Genomic DNA, 21,338 nt, shown 5'->3' with positions numbered 1-21,338 from the left:
ATTTTCACCCAAGCAATAAAACATACAAGAAAGTACGACCGTCTTAAATCGAAAATTATTTTCAAAGCAAAAGCAGGGTTAGGAGACCGGGGCTGGTTGGCCGAGTTTTGCTTTCGGAATATCTGTAATCATGAAGATACAACTTTTAAGCACATATGTTATTTTTTTTAATTCCAGAAGAAAACTCATGGAAAAGTTATTAACAATCAAATGCGGAAAAAATAATCGGGCAGCCAACCCAACACAAAATTCGGTCTACTTACGCCGATGAATGTTTTCGACACAATTTACGAAAACAAAAATAAGGTTACACTGGTAACCGTTAAACTATTTTTTAGAGTTTCCCTTTTCAGTGGTGCCACGTTTCAGGAAATGTAAATGTAAATTGATTCGCGTTACACAGATTACTTGAATTGCAATTTGCTGACCAGTGCCGAAGAAAGAAAAAACGTGTTCCTGTACAAACGACAGCACATGGGTCGGTACATGGGCGATCAAATACCCTACCAAAATCAGTATAGATGTCGCTAGTGCGCATAATAGCCTATTCAAAAAAACACTCGGCAAACCTATCCCCTTTAAGGGACTTCATTCGTTTGATGTCCAGACTCATGTCCAATCACTACACGTTAGATGCACATCTCCTTCGAATTGAACTTTCCGAAACTAATCATTGTGCTTGTGGCAAAGGCTATCGCGATATTGATCATGTCGTTTGGACATGCGTGGAGTATCGTGATGTCAGATCTCAACTAATAAATTCCTTGCGTACCCAAGGTAGACTATCCAATGTCCCAGTTCGAGACATTCTTGCTTGTCGTGACCTTTCTTACATGAAACTTCTTTATCATTTCATAAAGACAATTGAAGTTTCAATTTAATAATTGACCCTTTTGAGGGTTAGTTCTGACTCCTACTGCGTCCATTAGTTCATCCAATAGCAAAATTTTAATAAAAATGAACAAACTCAAAATAGGTTACGAAATCAACAACAAAATGTATAAAAATTTAAACTTATCTTATAATTTATAGCAGTTAATCGCTTGGTTCAAATAATGTTCTTATGTAGATTTAATAATAAATAACGAAATAGCTAATATGATATTTAAAAATTAAGAGGAATATGTTTTATTAAACTCAAATCGCTGTGACTATAGTAGTATTATATTTGGTTAAGAATTCTATGTAAAAGTGATGATACGGCGAAGAAAAACTTATGTAAATTGCCTTAAGAAATAAACGTATTTATGAAAAAAAAACCTATCCCTTTGGCCCTCAGTCACCGGTTCAATCACCGGAATTATTTTCAACCAAGAATGGATCCTGGTTTCCTGTTTCATGTCGTAAAAGGCCACAAAAATAGGAACTCCCAAGTGACGGTGTATTTCCGTGCCGATGACTGAATGGCTGCAGGAGCTTAAATAATGCAGTCGTAAACGAAATATTTTGGGCTTGCCCTTACTGTGTTTAGCGAAGTTCTGGCACAGTGGACGATTTCATTCTTCGCAGCTCAAGGAATTGAAATGATTGAACATTTAGAGAAATCCTTCCATAGTTCGCTATATTTGCTTTATTCTAGTGGTTGTATGATAAGTGCTGGAGATGGAGTATACATTACTTTAATTGATAATGGTTAGAGTAGCACAAACGTATAGCATATAGTATAGCTTAGGACCGTATTTTCAAAAGGGAAACTTCTACTTTGGAAAGTTATTAAATTAAGTCTTTGTTACCTTTAACAAGAACGGTATGACTAATTCACGTGAAATGCCTCGAGCATGCATACTTGCAAAAAGTGCTCTCGATGTATCTCTGTCACAGTTAGTATGACTATTGGTGGCATAGACACAAAATATGTCTCCACCGAATGGTGACTTCAGAAAGGTTGTATCATACTGCTGCAAAAGTGGTTTATAATCGACAGTAACGTGAATGCTCACCATATAATTTGAGGCAGCACAGATATAAATTCAAGAGGTTCTGATTGAATGAAATTCGTTAGCAGTACAAACCTGTACATAGTCAATGCAACAAATCGCATGAGTTGGTAAATTGACTCGTCTCTGATCATAAGAACATTTTATCTACAAATCTACAAAATGGGACCTCTATGAAGAGAGATTGGCGACTAGATTTTACCATCCAACAATTGAAACCCCAATTCATTTAGAAAATGTTGTCGATGAGACAAACTCACTCATAGTTGCTGCATATGAAGGGGCTTGTCCACTTCGGATTGTGCTAGCAGATTAAATAATTTGATTTTACGTTTCGTCTTAGACTCATCAGTGCGTAGCAGTTTATGTTGAACTGCTACCTCCGACTAGACGGTTCAACATAAACCGCTAGGCAGACGTAAAGTTAATGCTATTTGCAAAACACTTCTTTGATATTACAACTAAGTGTAATATCAAAACTGACGTCCCGAACGAAACCAGTTTCGGCTTGCTAGCCGTACAGATTGTGGTAAGTTTAAGAGGTAAAAGGTTTTTACCCCCTAGTTTGCTTACCCAATTTCATTTGATTTTACGGTTCGTCTTAGACTCATCAGTGCGTAGCAGTTTATGTTGAACTACCTCCGACCTGACGGTTCAACATGAACCGCTAGCCCGATCGAGAAATATATGGCAATTGTAAAGCAAAACCTAAAAGCAACTGGAAAGAAGATTTTTTCACATTTGATATTCAACTCGTTAATGTGTGATAGTTTATAGTGAATTGTTATACCATTTAGCAATTCAACATTAGCCACTAGGCAGTGTTTAATGTCTACATGAACTGCAAAAACGCAGTCTAATGTCGTCTCTCATTGAAAACACTCGTGGAGTGTTTCGCTTGAAATGGGCACTTTTCGTGCAGTCGACCATTCAAAACAGGTGCACTGTATTTTATTGATTTACACAGCCTACAAATCTGTACTTTTGGGGTAACTCGCGTGCAAACAAACAATTTTTTCAAACGGTTTAGATTTTTGGTTTTCTCAGTCTAAATTACTAGGCAGACGGCGTATTTATTGAATTGGTCGATCTAACAAATACATCGTCTGCCTAAATTTCTGAACGGAAAAAATCACAAATTACAAACTTTCGAATATTTAAAATCAATTATTGTAATTTGTTCGCCTCCGGCTTTATTGTTACTTTGGATGAAATAATGGTACGATAAATCATAGCTCAATCACGGTGTCATATTTCTCACTCAACATAGCAGGAATGAACCATCAATTTCACTTAATCATTAGGCATTAAAAGTAGATGTTCCTCATACTCGATGGTTTTCAATTCGGAAGGAATAATACCGCCGATGCTAGCTGTAAATAACTAATATTTCATACTTAGACGATCAGAAACATTTTTCCGCCTGATTTATGATTAGCCCGGAAAATTTGACCGGTCTGTACTATTCGGAACCGGTATTTATTTAATAGGGTAAAGTGGGGTGAAATATCGTTATGGGAGAGTTGTCGCATTTTCGAGTTTGTAGTTATAGAAGTGTTCTAGAGTTGTGAGCATCAGTGTAAATTCACCTCGAGAGATGACAAGAAAAAGGCACGCAAAAATAGCGAAGTATATGAGGCATTCCACGCAAAATCAGTCTACGACCCTCACGCGCGGAGCGTACCGCAGCTCAATTCGCTCGGATACGGGCTAAACAGGCTATCCGCATTATGCCAATCCGACCGATCCGAGCTCTCCGGCGTTGACTTTTTTCTGCTTCGGATATGGCTGAGCTGCACTAGAGAAAAAATCAACGCCGGAGAGCTCGGATCGGCTTAATGCGCCATAAACTTGTTGACACATGTCGCGCCACTGATCGAATCCTAACTTTGTCAGTTTATTGTTAGCAATGTTTCAGTTAAGATCGCGGTGTAAAAATGAATTCAAAATCGTTGCCGCAATCCATTTAATTTTGAGATTCATGTTAGCAAAAATCAAAAACATGCGTCGGGTTTCTTCTTCCCTTCTTGAGAAATTCGATTTTTTGCAGGCAAATGATGTTTTGTGTAGACAGAAAGCGAATAAAATTGGGGCAAAGGATTTACGTAAGTATTAAAATAATGATGACATACAATTTTGGAAAACTTGCGAAAATAATTCAATTTTCACTATTCAGTTGTGCAGGAAAATTCTGCTGATGCAATAATGATTACAGATTCTTAATCCTCTTTTTTTTATCAAACTTTTGATGACAATTTTCCCCTGAAATAGTAATTAAAGTCAAACAATTTTACGAACGTGACAATGTAAGTGTTATGATGCCAGGTCAAAAGGACACGAAATCTGTGAAAATTGATTATAAAAAATGCATAATTCAAAAAAGATTAATTTTTAGGAATCTTAAATAAAGCCGTTTATCAATGATTCAATGATCATTAATGATTCATAGGTGAAAATGAAGGGATCAAAATAAGCTTCTCAAAATTCTGCTCACTCCGACCAGAGCACTGTGTTTTTGCTAGTACTGGTGGGACGCACAAAGATCTTTGCCAAGATTGAATTAAACCCTGCCCTGGCCGAAGTTTAAAATTTTTTATTTCTTTATTAATTTTGAACTTTTTTCATTATGTTAACTTTAAAGGTTGTTTTATGGAATCGCTTAATTGAAAGCTAAAGAAAAGACGCACATTTCATATCTTGGACGAATTTTTGTATCTTTATTAGATTTTGCGGTATAGGCTGTTGAAAAAAAGGCTCTTTGTTGAAAACGCGAAATATTTCGAAAATTCCACGTACCATATTGAAATAAAACAATACGTGTCGAATATTTTCGAGTTCTTTACCTAAAACAAATAGATGAAAAAAAATTGATGATTTTGCGTCCATATATTTTATTTGAAATATTTATAACCAATGGCTGGCCTTGCAGTACGCCATACGGTCGGTCCAGTTTTTTAGTACATTTTCGATTGTATGCAGCTTTATTTCAGCTATGGCTGCACAAATGTTGTCCTTCAAGGCTTGAATTGGCTTTGGCTTGTCCACATAACACTTATCTTTGACAGCCCTCCAAAGATAATAGTCTAACGGCGTCAAATCACAGCTCCGAAGCGGCCAAACGACATCCGAATTTCGACTGAAATTTTTTTTTGTTTTTACAAATATTCACAGTAATTGTTTGATGCTTCATATTCATTTAATTTTAATTTTAATAAAAGTGAGGCATCTCTCCCCACTTTTCGCTTGATAAAAACAGTGTTTAGATTAACTAATGCATTCCGATATACTAATATGATATTCGAAGTGTATTAGGTTTAAAGTACTATGTATTGTTGGTGCTACGGCGAAGAAAAACTCATGTATATTGCTTTATGAAGTAAACATATTTATGAAAAAAATCTCTCCCCACTTTACCCTATAACTGACAAATCCGGCATTCGTCTGTTCGTATACAGTGCACGCTTCCAATGAAGTTTTATAGAAGACTGCATTTCTAATTTTAAGGAGTGGAATATCCGCTATTTTGAGAGAAAAATTTAAAAAATCGAATTTAGAGAACCGAAGCGAGTAGGAGTTAGACAAACTTTTTAAGGATTCCAATTTAAGTCTTCAAATTATTTAAATAATAAAAATGACCCGGACGTTAACAAATCATTAAAAGCTGTTCCAATTTCAATACTGAGACAGAACACTAGATTTTGCCCGTCGCCAATCCATCGTTGTTTCTCAGTAGCCGAGCATCATCAAGTGCTTTACGACCGAAAACGCATTAAAGCGACAGTAATGTGCCTATAATCGTTGACCGCAACTCATAAAACTCAGCAGTGCATGAAAAGTGCGACCGAGCATCCGCCCCGATTATGTCGGTCGTATCCGGTCTACATCCAATCCGATACGATCCGATCCGACACTGTCCGTTCAGAACAGTAGACAGAATTTAATTTTGCCTTCGAGCAACTGTGCGAGTGTGTGTGCGTGAGTATGTGTGTTTGATTGGTGTACACAACCGATCTGTTATCTGAAGCATTCAGTAGCTTGGAAGTGAATAAGCACGGAAGGGAAATTCGATTCGAAGTTCCCGCAGCTAGTGGCCATGGCCAACGCTGAACGAATCCCGGTCAAAGATTCTGCTCCAATTCTGTCAGAGTGATTCTATAAATGCTGAAAACGAAATTTTGCGTAGTAATAGATCAGATTGAAATGCTTCGCTTCATAGAACCCTATCAGAATGACTAAGGATATGGCTGAGGGACGAGAACCCGGTTAAATTTGAAGGGAATCCCAATGTTCCCTTGTTTGCACTACTCTGACCATATTGCACCACCGAGATGAATTCCATCCCTTGGAAAGGAACTCGTCAACCGATTTCCTGCAAACTCACATCGATGGGTAAGTTGAACATTTCGCGTTTGGATCGTTAACATTGCTACCAAAGGGGGCATTTTTGTTGAGAGTGTGGCTGTATTGTACGCTTATGGTTATTAATGTAGGTTTACTAGAATGACGCTAAGCAAATACTTAGCGACATAGTAAATATTTGGAATATACAAATAAATTCTGTGCAAATGAAATCATTAGAATGATCAGCAATCGATTTATTGACATTTCATTTAGGAACATAGGAATTCTTTTCATTTAGGAACGAATTGTGCACTCGTGAACTGAATACAAGAGTTAATTTGGATGAAATAAAGGCTTTTCGGAATATTGAGTAAAAATATAAATTCGCAGTCGAATGCCACAGCGGAATTATGATTTCGAAATATTATTTGTACAAAATAATGGTGATAGTAATAGTAAGTGTTGATAATAACTGTCGATAAGTAACCCGGCAAAAGCGTCCAGAAATTAATCAAAAAAATCAAATTCAAAAGCGTCCAGAAATAAATAAAGAATCAGAAATTCGAGCTCGAGAATCGGATTTAAGTTTGTGAATAAGAACGATTACTGGTTAAGGAGCATTTTTTTCATTTATGTTTATTTTGGAATTTTGTAAGTGTTAAGTTTGTGAGTTTGTCAGTTTGTAATAGGCGTATAAATAAGTACGTGTCGTTTTCTTACAACGTAGCTCGATTTTTATTCCAGTGATTTCAATATGAAGAATACAGATGCCGAAATGCGAAGCCACCCTATATTATTTCTTTTGTGGAATTTGACTTTCTGTTTCAACAGAGTTCGCAGTCGATTCATAGCGTACGAGGTCTGTTCAAAAAGTACCCGGAATTCTCATTTTTCTAAAAAAAATATTTATTTATTCGTCTACATCTATATGGTCCCCTTCAAAGTAATCCCCCCTAGATATAATACACTTATGCCAGCGTTTTTTCCAGTCTTCGAAACACCCCTGATAGTCACTTTTTGTAATGCTCTGTAGCACTCTCAGCGATTCTGCCTTTATCTCTTCAATCGATGAAAAACGCTGTCCTTTCATGGGTCTCTTCAACTTTGGGAACAGGAAAAAATCACACGGAGCGATATCTGGTGAATAAGGAGGTTGGGGCATGATTAATGCGTTTGTTTTTTTGATCAAAATTCAGCAGTTTTGGAACGAATTTTGCTGCCACTCGTTTCATGCCCAAAACATTTGAAAAAATATGATGGCATGAGCCAACTGATATGCCAACTTCATCAGCAACTTCTCTAATAGTGATTCGGCGATCATCCACAATCATTTTTTCCACTTTTCCCACATTTTCATCGATTATTGACGTGCTGGGTCGACCGGAGCGTTCGTCGTCTTCAACGTCTTCGCGGCCATATTGGAAACGCTTATACCACTCGTAAACACTTGTTTTTTTCATAGCAGACTCACCGTAGGCTCTCTGTAACATTTCGCACACTTGGTTACACTTTATTTCATTTTTCACGTAAAATTTAATACAAATTCTTTGACTCTTCAATTCTTCCATTGTTTAAACTAACAAAAATCGCCGAGCTCAAAAAGCACGTCTACACCAGCCGCTACAAGACAGAATGTAAACAATGAATACAGCTGAAAATTTCACCATACATTAGGGACATATGTACCAACACAATAATTCTGTGAAAATTTCAGAACGATTCTTTGACTTTAGCGGTCGGGACAGTCTTTTTTCTGAAGGAAGAATTGCATAGCTGAAAACGCCGTCTTTCAACTTGTTCATTGAATATCTCGCCTTAAAAAGCATGGATCAAAAATCTATCCTGGCAATAACTAGATAATTTAATTTAGATGCATTTAGTGCATTAAATCATATATGTTGTCGCGATTAAAATGAAATGAATTTTATTTATGTGAAGGTAAGTCGATTTCTATGGCGGCGCCATTTTTTTCTGAGAGAGAGATAATATCGGCTCATAAAGGCTGCCAAGCGGTAGCTTTATTGGATTTTATGTGATGTAGTCAAACTTGTAACCGAAAATATCAAAACTTTCTTGGCCACCCGACCACATCGAGAGTAATTTTGCACATTTGTGAGAGAGCACGGAGAGAAATGTAATACGCACAGCGAGCCACGTGGTTTTACGCGACCTGGTCTTAGCCCTTAAGAATCCTTCCAGGTTGAGACTCGAAGATACGGCAACTGGCTTGTTAGACCAGTGCCCTTTGCATTTAACCGCCAACCAAGGAAACCGCCGAAAGTCATCGTATTTTGGTAGAAGCGTGTGGTGACTATGCTCTAGCTTGGCGAACGTCTTGGACGCGGTTTGCACGGTTTAGAAGTGACAATTTTGATTGGGAAGACGAAGAACAAGTCGGAGTGCCACAAAAGTTTGAAGATGACGAATTGGAGGAATTACTCGATTAAGACCCATTGCAAACGCAAGAAGAACTTGCAAAATCACTCGAAGGTACTCAACCAGCTATTTACCAACGTTTGAAAGCAATGGGAATGATCCGAAAGGTAGTCGATTGGGTGCCGTATGAATTATGCGACGTCGAACTCCGTTTATATACGTACATACAACAGCTTCAATGGTAAACAAGAAAAAGTATTTTGGATCGAATTATTACTGACGATGAAAATTGAATCCTTTACGATAATGCAAAACGTCGGATAACCTAAGTATATCCCGGTTATGCATCATCATCGATGGTCAGCTTTGCGCAGTGGTGATATCGTAACCAATGAGGTTCAACCAAGGTGCGATTATTGCTAGTTGAAAAAAAAATCATCGACGGTCGATCAGAATATGCATGGCCTGAAGGTCATGCTCTGTATATTGTGGAACTAGCTTGGTATGGTGTATTACGAGCTACTGCCACCGAGTAAAACGATCACGGAAGAGATCTATCAGCGGCAATTGAGGCGTTTGAGCCGAGCATTACAAGAAAAACGGACACCGATAGACATGACGTGTAATTTTGCAACATGACATTGCTCGCCCGTAATGTCATGTTGCCGGTGAAATATACTTAGAAACGCTCAAATAGGAACTTCTATATCTCCCGCCGTATGTCATGTCTATCGGTGACCAGTACTTATCCAATTTTGTACTTATCAAAAAATGGATCGATTCGTGGATTGCGGAATCCGTGAATTGCAATTGAATTTTCATTTTTCGTAAATCAAGTTTCAAACTTCGGAAAAAACTTTCACTTATACCTCTATTAAATTTATAAATTGGAATGTTTGATAATTTGAAAATTTGAAAGATTGATAGTTTCAAAGTTTGTAAACTTGTAAATTTTGTAAGTTTGTGCATTTTCAAGTTTGTGGACTAGTGAATTTCTAAATTTTGTAAGTTTGTTAGTGTTAAAGTCCGAAAGTTGGTAAGTATGTAAGTTTGAAATTTTGTAGGCTAGCAAGCCGAAAATAGTTTCGTTCGAGACCTCAGTTTAAACATTACACTACGGTGTAATAGCACAAAGTGTTTTGCAAATAGCATTAACTTAACGTCTGCCTAGCGGTTTATGTAGTACCGTCATGTCGCATTAGCAATTCAACATAAACTGATACGCACTGATGAGTCAAACGTAAACAAAACGACAAAATGACAAACTTGATTGAAAATGGGTATGTGCATAAATTTGGGGTAAAAATTTTTTTTTTCTTTTTCAAATTACTTTACTGTTACTGTAAGTTTTGTTTTTCGTATTTTGTGATTTCTATTTAATTTTATGTATTCCGTATTCCGTATTTCGTATTTCGTATTTCGTATTTCATATCTCATATTCCATATTTCATATTTCATATTTCATATTTTATATTTCATATTTCATATTTCATATTTCATATTTCATATTTCATATTTCATATTTCATATTTCATATCTCATATCTCATATTTCATATTTCATATTTCATATTTCATATTTCATATTTCATATTTCATATTTCATATTTCATATTTCATATTTCATATTTCATATTTCATATTTCATATTTCATATTTCATATTTCATATTTCATATTTCATATTTCATATTTCATATTTCATATTTCATATTTCATATTTCATATTTCATATTTCATATTTCATATTTCATATTTCATATTTCATATTTCATATTTCATATTTCATATTTCATATTTCATATTTCATATTTCATATTTCATATTTCATATTTCATATTTCATTTTTCATATTTCATATTTCATATTTCATATTTCATATTTCATATTTCATATTTCATATTTCATATTTCATATTTCATATTTCATATTTCATATTTCATATTTCATATTTCATATTTCATATTTCATATTTCATATTTCATATTTCATATTTCATATTTCATATTTCATATTTCATATTTCATATTTCATATTTCATATTTCATATTTCATATTTCATATTTCATATTTCATATTTCATATTTCATATTTCATATTTCATATTTCATATTTCATATTTCATATTTCATATTTCATATTTCATATTTCATATTTCATATTTCATATTTCATATTTCATATTTCATATTTCATATTTCATATTTCATATTTCATATTTCATATTTCATATTTCATATTTCATATTTCATATTTCATATTTCATATTTCATATTTCATATTTCATATTTCATATTTCATATTTCATATTTCATATTTCATATTTCATATTTCATATTTCATATTTCATATTTCATATTTCATATTTCATATTTCATATTTCATATTTCATATTTCATATTTCATATTTCATATTTCATATTTCATATTTCATATTTCATATTTCATATTTCATATTTCATATTTCATATTTCATATTTCATATTTCATATTTCATATTTCATATTTCATATTTCATATTTCATATTTCATATTTCATATTTCATATTTCATATTTCATATTTCATATTTCATATTTCATATTTCATATTTCATATTTCATATTTCATATTTCATATTTCATATTTCATATTTCATATTTCATATTTCATATTTCATATTTCATATTTCATATTTCATATTTCATATTCCATACTTCATAGTTCATATTTCATATTTCATATTTCATATTTCATATTTCATATTTCATATTTCATATTTATATTTCATATTTCATATTTCATATTTCATATTTCATATTTCATATTTCATATTTCATATTTCATATTTCATATTTCATATTTCATATTTCATATTTCATATTTCATTCAGTAAAAACCATTCAAGCGAAGAGGTTGTGTTTCGATTGTACTGGCTCGTGAGTTAACGGCTGCTACCGAGACAATTCTAAGCTTCAGGTAGTTAAACTGCCCATAGCAAACGCAATATTCGGGGCGTTTCCCGACTGGAAAGCTAGCAACGAAGGCCATCCCGTTCATACGCACAGAGGTGTAGAGACACAGAGGTGCGAGAGCATAGAAGTGACGAGTCACAGAGGTGCCATCGCATAAAGGTGCGAAGACGAAGGGGTGCAAAGGCACAGAGGTGCTAAAGCAACCCAGTGCTGATCTACCAGGTACCAGAATTTGTACGCTGCGTAGGATCAAAAGAGACGGCATATATCGCGAGGTGCTACACTGCAAGCATCGCATTTGATCGCCACCAAGAGCAAAAGCACTGTACCTGGGGTCAGGTACAGCAAGTGCAGTGGTGTTCACAACGACGGCAGAGCAACTGAGATAGCAGTAAACGACAGAAGACTGCCAATTGGAAACAGCAAAAGACTGCCAATTGGAAATCGTTGGAAGAGCTTCACGTCGTTCTTCACGATAAAGGAACAGAGACATCAGCTACAAGGTAGATTTAATTTAATTTATTTTTTATTTCTTATATCTGAAATTTTACTAAACATAAGTTTTTATTTTGGTATTATTAATTTACAAAAAAAAATTTAATGTAATGGATGATCTCATGGAAGATCATCCGAATCCGATTCCGGATACTAGTAAAAGTTTAAATACTCCGAGGGCTAAACATTATCCACAGGGTACCACTGGGCCATGGATAGTCTATCTTCGAAAAAAAGAAAAGATTTTAAACTTGATGCAAATTACAAAGGATTTGACATCACATTTCTCTGAAGTTAAAGAAATCTGTAAGGTTAATAGAGATAAAATTCGAGTTGTAGTTAACGACTTGAAACAGGCAAACGATATTGTAACCTGTAAATTATTTGCTATTGAATATCGAGTTTACATTCCATCGAAGGAGGTAGAAATTGACGGTGTTGTGACTGAAGCAAGTCTGACAGCAGATGATTTACTTAAAAATGGAGTTGGCCGTTTTAAAAACTCCATGCTTGAGGGAGTTAAGATACTCGAGTGCAAACAATTGTACTCAGCATCTATTGTCGATGGAAAAAAGTCTTATCGTCCCTCAGATTCGTTTCGCGTAACATTTGCCGGATCTGCATTGCCTAGCCATGTCTATATCGATAAAATTCGTCTTCCTGTTCGGCTTTTCGTACCGCATGTTATGAATTGCACGAACTGTAAAAAATTCGGACATACAGCTACTTACTGTAGTAATAAGTCCAAATGTATCAAATGTCAAGGGCCTCATAAGGATAATCTTTGCGATAAAGATGTTGAAAAATGTGTTTATTGTGGGGAAAGCCCTCATGATGATCTTTCAGTGTGCGCTGCATTTAAGCTGCGTAAAGACAAAATGAAGCTTTCTTTAAAAGCACGGTCTAAGCGCACATATGCAGAAATGCTCAAAACGGTCATACATGTCTCCCCTTTGGAAACCGAAAACGGTTTTTCAAATCTTGCGGAGCCAGAGGAATCTGACTCTGACGGAAATAGTGAAGATACCTCGTTTGTCACTCCTCAAGGGTCTGTTAAGAGGAGATTAACAAACCACAAAATACCAAAAAAGACACCTAAAATTATACCTTCAAAAAAAGATCCCCGTGTTAAAGCTAAAAAGCCAAATTTAAAACCAAAAACTGTGCCTCCTGGTTTGTCAAATTCACAAACCAATCCAGGAACTAGCTCAAGAAAAGACAATAATCCAGTGGGCTCCATTTCACATTCACCAACAGGATTACTGAAATTTTCGGAAATTGTAGAATGGATTTTCGCTGCATTCAATATTTCTGAACCTCTAAAGACCATCATAACAGCATTCCTTCCAATAGCTAGAACTTTTTTGAAACAGTTATCAGCTCAATGGCCAGCTCTTTCAGGTTTTGTATCATTTGATGGATAATTTATCATCCGCCGCAAATGATTCAATCACTGTCCTGCAGTGGAATTGTCGAAGCATCATGCCAAAACTTGATTCATTTAAAGTTTTGTTGCATAGTCAAAAATGTGATGTATTTGCTTTGTGCGAAACATGGCTTACATCAAACATAGCCTTAAATTTTAATGACTTTAACATTATACGTCTCGACAGAGACTCCCCGTATGGTGGAGTGCTTTTAGGAATTAAGAAATGTTATTCCTTTTATAGATTAAACATTCCTTCGACTTCTAGTATAGAAGTTGTTGCTTGTCAAATAAACATTAAAGGAAAGGACATTTGCATTGCTTCGGTATATATTCCTCCAAGAGCTCAAGTTGGACAACGACAGCTTAATGAAATTGTCGAAGCCCTTCCTGCTCCACGTTTGATTTTAGGAGATTTCAATTCGCACGGAATGATGTGGGGTTCCGTTTACAATGATAGCAGATCATCTCTAATATATAATATTTGCGACAATTTTAGCATGACGGTACTAAATATGGGTAGCATGACACGGATCCCAAGACCTCCTGCACGTCCAAGTGCATTAGATTTATCTCTTTGTTCGACTTCAATTCGACTAGATTGCACCTGGAAAGTATTTCCTGATTTACATGGTAGCGATCATTTACCAATCATCATCTCAATTAGCAGTAACAAAGGCATTGCTAATTCAGTTAATATTCCATATGATTTGACAAAAAATATTGACTGGATTAAATACCAAAGTAATATTTCAAGTGTCTTAACTTCAATGGAAGAGCTTCCCCCACTTGAAGAATATGACTTCCTCGTTTGTTCGATTCTGGAGGCCGCAGAACAAGCCCAAACCAAACGATTTCTTGGTCCATCGTCTAACAGAAGACCTCCAAATCCTTGGTGGGACAAAGAGTGCTCAGATGCTAAACACGCGAAACAAAATGCTTTCAAGACGTTTTTAAAACGAGGAGGAGGAACTCCTCAGAATTTTGAAAAATTCTTGGTTTTAGAAACCAAGTACAAGAACATACTTCGGGTTAAGAAATGCAGCTATTGGAGACATTTTGTGGAAGGTTTGTCAAGAGAAACCTCAATGAGCACTCTTTGGAATACGGCCAGACGAATGAGGAATCGTAACGTAGGAAATGAGAGTGAGGAGTACTCGAATCGATGGATATTTGATTTTGCGAGGAAAGTTTGTCCAGATTCCGTTCCTACGCATAGCATTGTTAGGGAGTCTTCTTCAAATGATGATTCCATTGATAGCCCCTTTTCAATGATGGAATTTTCCATAGCACTCATGTCTTGTAACAATAACGCTCCTGGATTGGACAGAATTAAATTCAACTTGGTGAAGAATCTGCCCGACCTCGCAAAAAGACGTTTGTTGGAATTGTTCAACAAGTTTCTTGAGCAAAATATTGTTCCACCTGACTGGAGACAAGTGAAAGTTATCGCCATTCAAAAGCCGGGGAAACCAGCTTCCAATCACAACTCATATAGACCCATTGCGATGTTGTCCTGCATCAGAAAATTGTTCGAAAAAATTATTCTACGACGTCTCGACACTTGGGTCGAGACGAACGGTTTGTTGTCAGATACTCAGTTTGGCTTCCGTAGAAATAAAGGGACGAATGATTGCCTTGCATTACTTTCGTCTGACATCCAAATTGCCTTCGCTCAAAAGCAACAAATGGCATCTGTATTTTTAGACATTAAAGGAGCATTTGATTCAGTTTCCATTGATGTTCTTTCAGACAAGCTCCACCAACATGGACTCCCAGCGGTTATAAATAATTATTTGCACAACCTTTTGTCAGAGAAACGCATGCATTTTTCACATGGCGATTTGGCAACAATCAGAATTAGCTACATGGGTCTCCCGCAAGGCTCATGCCTCAGTCCGCTCCTCTATAATTTTTACGTGAATGACATTGACAGCTGTCTAGTAACCCCATGTACACTAAGACAATTGGCAGATGATGGCGTGGTTTCAGTTACTGGGCCCAAAGCTATTGATCTGCAAAAACCATTGCAAGATACCTTAGATAAATTGTCCGTTTGGGCTGTTCATCTTGGTATCGAATTCTCTGCGGAGAAAACAGAGCTGGTCGTCTTTTCAAAAAAGCATGATCCCGCGCAACTTCAGCTTCATATGATGGGAAGAATAATCGAACAGGTTTTGACTTTCAAATACCTCGGGGTGTGGTTTGATTCCAAATGCACGTGGGGAGGACACATTAGGTATCTGATAACGAAATGCCAACAAAGAGTAAATTTTCTTCGAACAATAACAGGGTCTTGGTGGGGTGCTCATCCGCAAGATCTAATAAAATTGTATCAGACAACGATACTTTCAGTGATGGAATATGGATGCGTTTGTTTTCGTTCCGCTGCAAATTCTCATATTATCAAACTTGAGCGAATTCAGTACCGTTGTTTGCGAATTGCTTTAGGCTGCATGCATTCGACACATACAATGAGTCTTGAAGTTCTGGCGGGAGTTCTTCCATTAAAAGATCGATTTTGGGAGCTTTCATCACGCCTGCTAATAAGATGTGATGTGCTGAATCCCATGGTAATTAATAATTTCGAACGACTAGTCGAGCTTCGATCTCAAACAAAATTCATGACAGTATATTTTAACCATATGTCACAGGAAATCAACCCTTCAAGATATATTCCTATCCGTGTCAGCCTCCTAAATGTACCTGACTCAACTTTATTTTTCGACACATCCATGCAGCGCGAAGTGCGTGGAATCCCGGACCACCTACGCTCTATGGAAATCCCAAAAATATTTTCAAGTAAGTTCAGGCATATTAACTCTGAGAAAATGTTTTACACGGACGGATCGCGAATGGAAGAAGCGACAGGGTTTGGTATGTTCAACAATAATGTTTCGGCCTCATTCAAGCTTCAAGAACCTGCATCTGTTTATATAGCAGAGTTAGCAGCAGTTCATTATAGCTTGAATGTAATCGTCACATTATCTCCAAACCATTATTTCCTCTTCACAGATAGTCTGAGTGCAATTGAAGCCATTCGCTCAAACGCTGCTGGCAAAAATGAACCGTTTTTCTTGGGTAAAATAAAACAGTGTCTGAACGACATATTGAATAATAATTATCTAATCACAATAGTTTGGGTTCCGGCTCATTGCTCCATTCCAGGCAATGAAAGAGCCGATATTTTAGCCAAACGTGGTGCTATTGAGGGTGAAATTTATGAGAGACCGATTGCTTTCAACGAATTCTATAGCGCGTCTCGCCAAAGAACACTTGCCAGCTGGCAAGCTTCTTGGGATAAAGATGATCTGGGTCGGTGGATGCACTCAATTATTCCTAAAATATCGACAAAGGCATGGTTCAGGGGACTGGATGTGAGTAGAGATTTCATTCGTGTGATGTCCAGACTCATGTCCAATCACTACACGTTAGATGCACATCTCCTTCGAATTGGACTTTCCGAGACTAATCATTGTGCTTGCGGCGAAGGTTACCGCGATATTGACCATGTTGTTTGGACATGCGTGGAGTTTCGTGATGTCAGATCTCAACTAATAAATTCCTTGCGTACCCAAGGTAGACTATCCAATGTCCCAGTTCGCGACATTCTTGCTTGTCGTGACCTTCCATACATGAAACTTCTTTATCATTTCATTAAATCCATTGGAGTTCCAATTTAAATTTTATTTTATGTTAAACTGTTTTCTCTTCCATGAGTTCAACCAATAGCCAACTATAGGATATTGAATATAAGTGGTGAACTGATACAAACAATCCTGAAATAGTTATAAGATCATGTACAAAATAAATGTATTTTATTTAATGTAATTTAAAATAGCAACTCGCTTGATAAAAACAGTGTTTAGATTAACTAATGAGTACCAACATACTAATATGATATTCGAAATGTATTAGGTTTAAACTACTATGTATTGTGGATGCCACGGCGAAGAAAAACTTATGTATATTGCCTATGAAATAAACGTATTTATGAAAAAAAAAAAATATTTCATATTTCATATTTCATATTTCATATTTCATATTTCATATTCCATATTTCATATTTCATATTTCATACTTCATAGTTCATATTTCATATTTCATATTTCATATTTATATTTCATATTTCATATTTCATATTTCATATTTCATATTTCATATTTCATATTTCATATTTCATATTTCATATTTCATATTTCATATTTCATATTTCATATTTCATATTTCATATTTCATATTTCATATTTCATATTTCATATTTCATATTTCATATTTCATATTTCATATTTCATATTTCATATTTCATATTTCATATTTCATATTTCATATTTCATATTTCATATTTCATATTTCATATTTCATATTTCATATTTCATATTTCATATTTCATATTTCATATTTCATATTTCATATTTCATATTTCATATTTCATATTTCATATTTCATATTTCATATTTCATATTTCATATTTCATATTTCATATTTCATATTTCATATTTCATATTTCATATTTCATATTTCATATTTCATATTTCATATTTCATATTTCATATTTCATATTTCATGTTTCATATTTCATGTTTCATATTTCATATTTCATATTTCATATTTCATATTTCATATTTCATATTTCATATTTCATATTTCATATTTCATATTTCATATTTCATATTTCATATTTCATATTTCATATTTCATATTTCATATTTCATATTTCATATTTCATATTTCATATTTCATATTTCATATTTCATATTTCATATTTCATATTTCATATTTCATATTTCATATTTCATATTTCATATTTCATATTTCATATTTCATATTTCATATTTCATATTTCATATTTCATATTTCATATTTCATATTTCATATTTCATATTTCATATTTTATATTTCATATTTCATATTTCATATTTCATATTTCATATTTCATATTTCATATTTCATATTACATATTTCATATTTCATATTTCATATTTCATATTTCATATTTCATATTTCATATTTCATATTTCATATTTCATATTTCATATTTCATATTTCATATTTCATATTTCATATTTCATATTTCATATTTCATATTTCATATTTCATATTTCATATTTCATATTTCATATTTCATATTTCATATTTCATATTTCATATTTCATATTTCATATTTCATATTTCATATTTCATATTTCATATTTCATATTTCATATTTCATATTTCATATTGTATATTTCATATTTCGTATTTCGTATTCGGTATTTCGTATTTTGGACATCTTCCTCCGACCGTTCCAGACAATCTAAACTTAAGAAAATGGTTATGTGCACCTAGCATAAACTTGGGGGTAAAAGTAAGCTTTTTCCCCTTCAAATTACCACAATCTGTACGGCCAGTAAGCCGAAACTTGTTTCGTTCGAGACGTCAGGTTAGACGTTACACTTCATGTGTACAAAAAAAAGTGTCTTGCAAATAGCATTAACTTTACGTCTGCTCAGCGGATTATGTTGATCCGGGGGTTTGCGTCAGCATAATCTGCTGACGCACTGATGAGTCGAAGACGAAACGTAAACTTAAGAAAATGGTTATGTGCACCTAGCATAAACTTGGGGGTAAAAGTAAGCTTTTTCCCCTTCAAATTACCACAATCTTCACAGGCTTCAGTCGAAAAAAACCTGCGTTCCAAACTCATACTAGACCATAGCATAAATCAAATAAACATAGATTTCCCAGTGTAATAGTAATGTAGTTGAGCAACCCGTGACACCAAAGCACCGTCTGGTGGAGAATGGGTGCGTAAATGCTCCTAAAATGCATGCAAAAAGTTGCCTGCGCATTTAACACAACCACAGTAGCATAAATCAAATAAACATAGATTTCCCATTGTACGGTGACACTAACAGCACCTCTAGTGAGAAACGGGTGTACTTTTTTCCATTAGCTACTGTGGTTGTGTTAAATGCGCAGGCAACTTTATGCATGCATTTCAAGAGCATTTACGTACCCATTCTCCACCAGACAGCGCTTTTGGTGTCACGAGTTGCACACCTACATTACTATTACACTGGGAAATCTATGTTTATTTGATTTATGACAGTAGCTAATGGAAAAAAAGTACACCCGTTTGTCACTAGAGGTGCTGTAAGTGTCACCGTACAGTGAGAAATCTATGTTTATTTGATTTATGACCATAGTGTGGAACGCATATTGAACTAATAAACTGTGTACGAATTCAAATCGCATCACAAGGAAATATTCGACAAAATTCACCAATTCAAACGATCATCTCCAATCTTTCAGGGAATCACGAAAAAATATTATTCATCTTTTCCCAAATGCACGCACCTTCCTCTTTTTTTATAAAGTTTTGTTTTGTACTTTTGCACCTAAGCTTAACACTGCCGTTTAACAAAAAAAAATTTTTTTGCTGGATCTTGTAATTTTTTTCCTTGGAGGAGAGACGCTTTCGCTGTTATCTAGCGAATGAAGGGGGAGCAATGGTTCGCTATTCACGCTCCCGTCCATTGATTCGGCATCACTGTTATTGACGGAACAATCGTTACTTATTTAACAGGCGTTGGGTATGTTGTTAACTGCAGCTGGTGTACTTTGTTCTATAGCGGATACTGATGGTTTCATTGAGGGGGATGCTTCATTGTTGTTGGTAGCTGTCACAGGTGTACTGGGGTTGCTTGGAGTTGGTGTGAAGAAAGCACCGTTGTCCTTTGGTGTAGTTGTCTCCTTGTCCAGATTATCACATGGCTTACCGTAGCGAACAGCTTTTTGACATTTGGCCATCTGATTGTCATAGGTAACAAGTGATTTGCACGGGATTCTTGTATCCTGACCGAAAGTCTTCAAGCGCATGCGTAACAAACGTACGCCATTTAGAATACCGGGGAAAAAGTTCATCCACTTTTCTTTTTCAGTGACGCTTGAGGGAAGATCATGCACACGCACTTATATACGTGAATGTTGTACTTAATGTTTTCGTGCTTCACATAGTGAACATTGTGATTGTCTTTTGCGAATTGAATTGTGTCTAACTTTTTATAAAACTGGATGTAAACAACATTATTTGTCTAATCGCATTGAAGTAAATGCACTCGTTTAATGTCAAGATGCATTTGCTCCTTGAGCAAACCTTTAAGTTCTCGTATCGAAGGTCGAATTTTGCACTGCCTGAAGTCAACAATAATAAAATTCTTTCGTAGCGACGGTAGATTTTGTTCGTTTGGCAAATCATTTCGAGATCGTTCTATTGTTCACTACACAATACTGTACTTGGTTTCTTCCGTCCCGAACGTAAGCGGTTTTGTTTTATCGACTGACTTGGAAATGTGAAAGCGAACTGAACCTTTCTCTTAGCACTCCTCGTAAGATCTTGTGCAACGTTTGGACCAAAATTTTGTGTGTAAATACATTTGTTTTTAATATCTCTCTCCGATTTAACTTCCTGAAGATGTTTCCGAAACCCTTGCTTTACGATGGCCCAATATTTTTCAATTGGCCGCAGTTCCGGTGCGTTCGGGGGATGAAAATGCTTCGACATGAAGGTGATCTCATTAGTCTTGTACCTTTCCAAAACATCTTTCGAGTAACGGCAATATGTTTAATCCCGCCAGAAAAGTGTAGAACTTTAAAAGTGGTAGTGGACGCTTTTGGAAGTGATGTGTATACGTACCGTTTACCTTCGTTTACGGGCCTATCGATCCTACCGGTTGTCTCTCTTCTCTTTTCACATAAGCAACATTTTCTGAGACCTCACACTATGATGGATAGTGAAAACCAGGAGTCTCGGAAGCTGCCAGAAGTCAGC

General features: G+C 35.3%; 1 protein-coding gene and 1 pseudogene across 1 annotated transcript in view; one reads left to right on the top strand and one right to left on the bottom strand.

The window, feature by feature from the left end:
- Nucleotides 1-21,338, bottom strand: part of LOC131436528 (exostosin-1) — a 300,468-nt gene that overhangs the window by 194,820 nt on the left and 84,310 nt on the right. The gene's annotated exons all lie outside the window — the stretch shown is intronic.
- Nucleotides 9,017-9,176, top strand: LOC131439695 (U4 spliceosomal RNA; annotated as a pseudogene).

This window comes from Malaya genurostris, chromosome 3 (assembly GCF_030247185.1).
Source record: "Malaya genurostris strain Urasoe2022 chromosome 3, Malgen_1.1, whole genome shotgun sequence".
NCBI classification, from domain to species: domain Eukaryota; kingdom Metazoa; phylum Arthropoda; class Insecta; order Diptera; family Culicidae; genus Malaya; species Malaya genurostris.
Note: the sequence above shows the minus strand (reverse complement) of the source record. Positions and strands in the feature narration are given on the sequence as shown.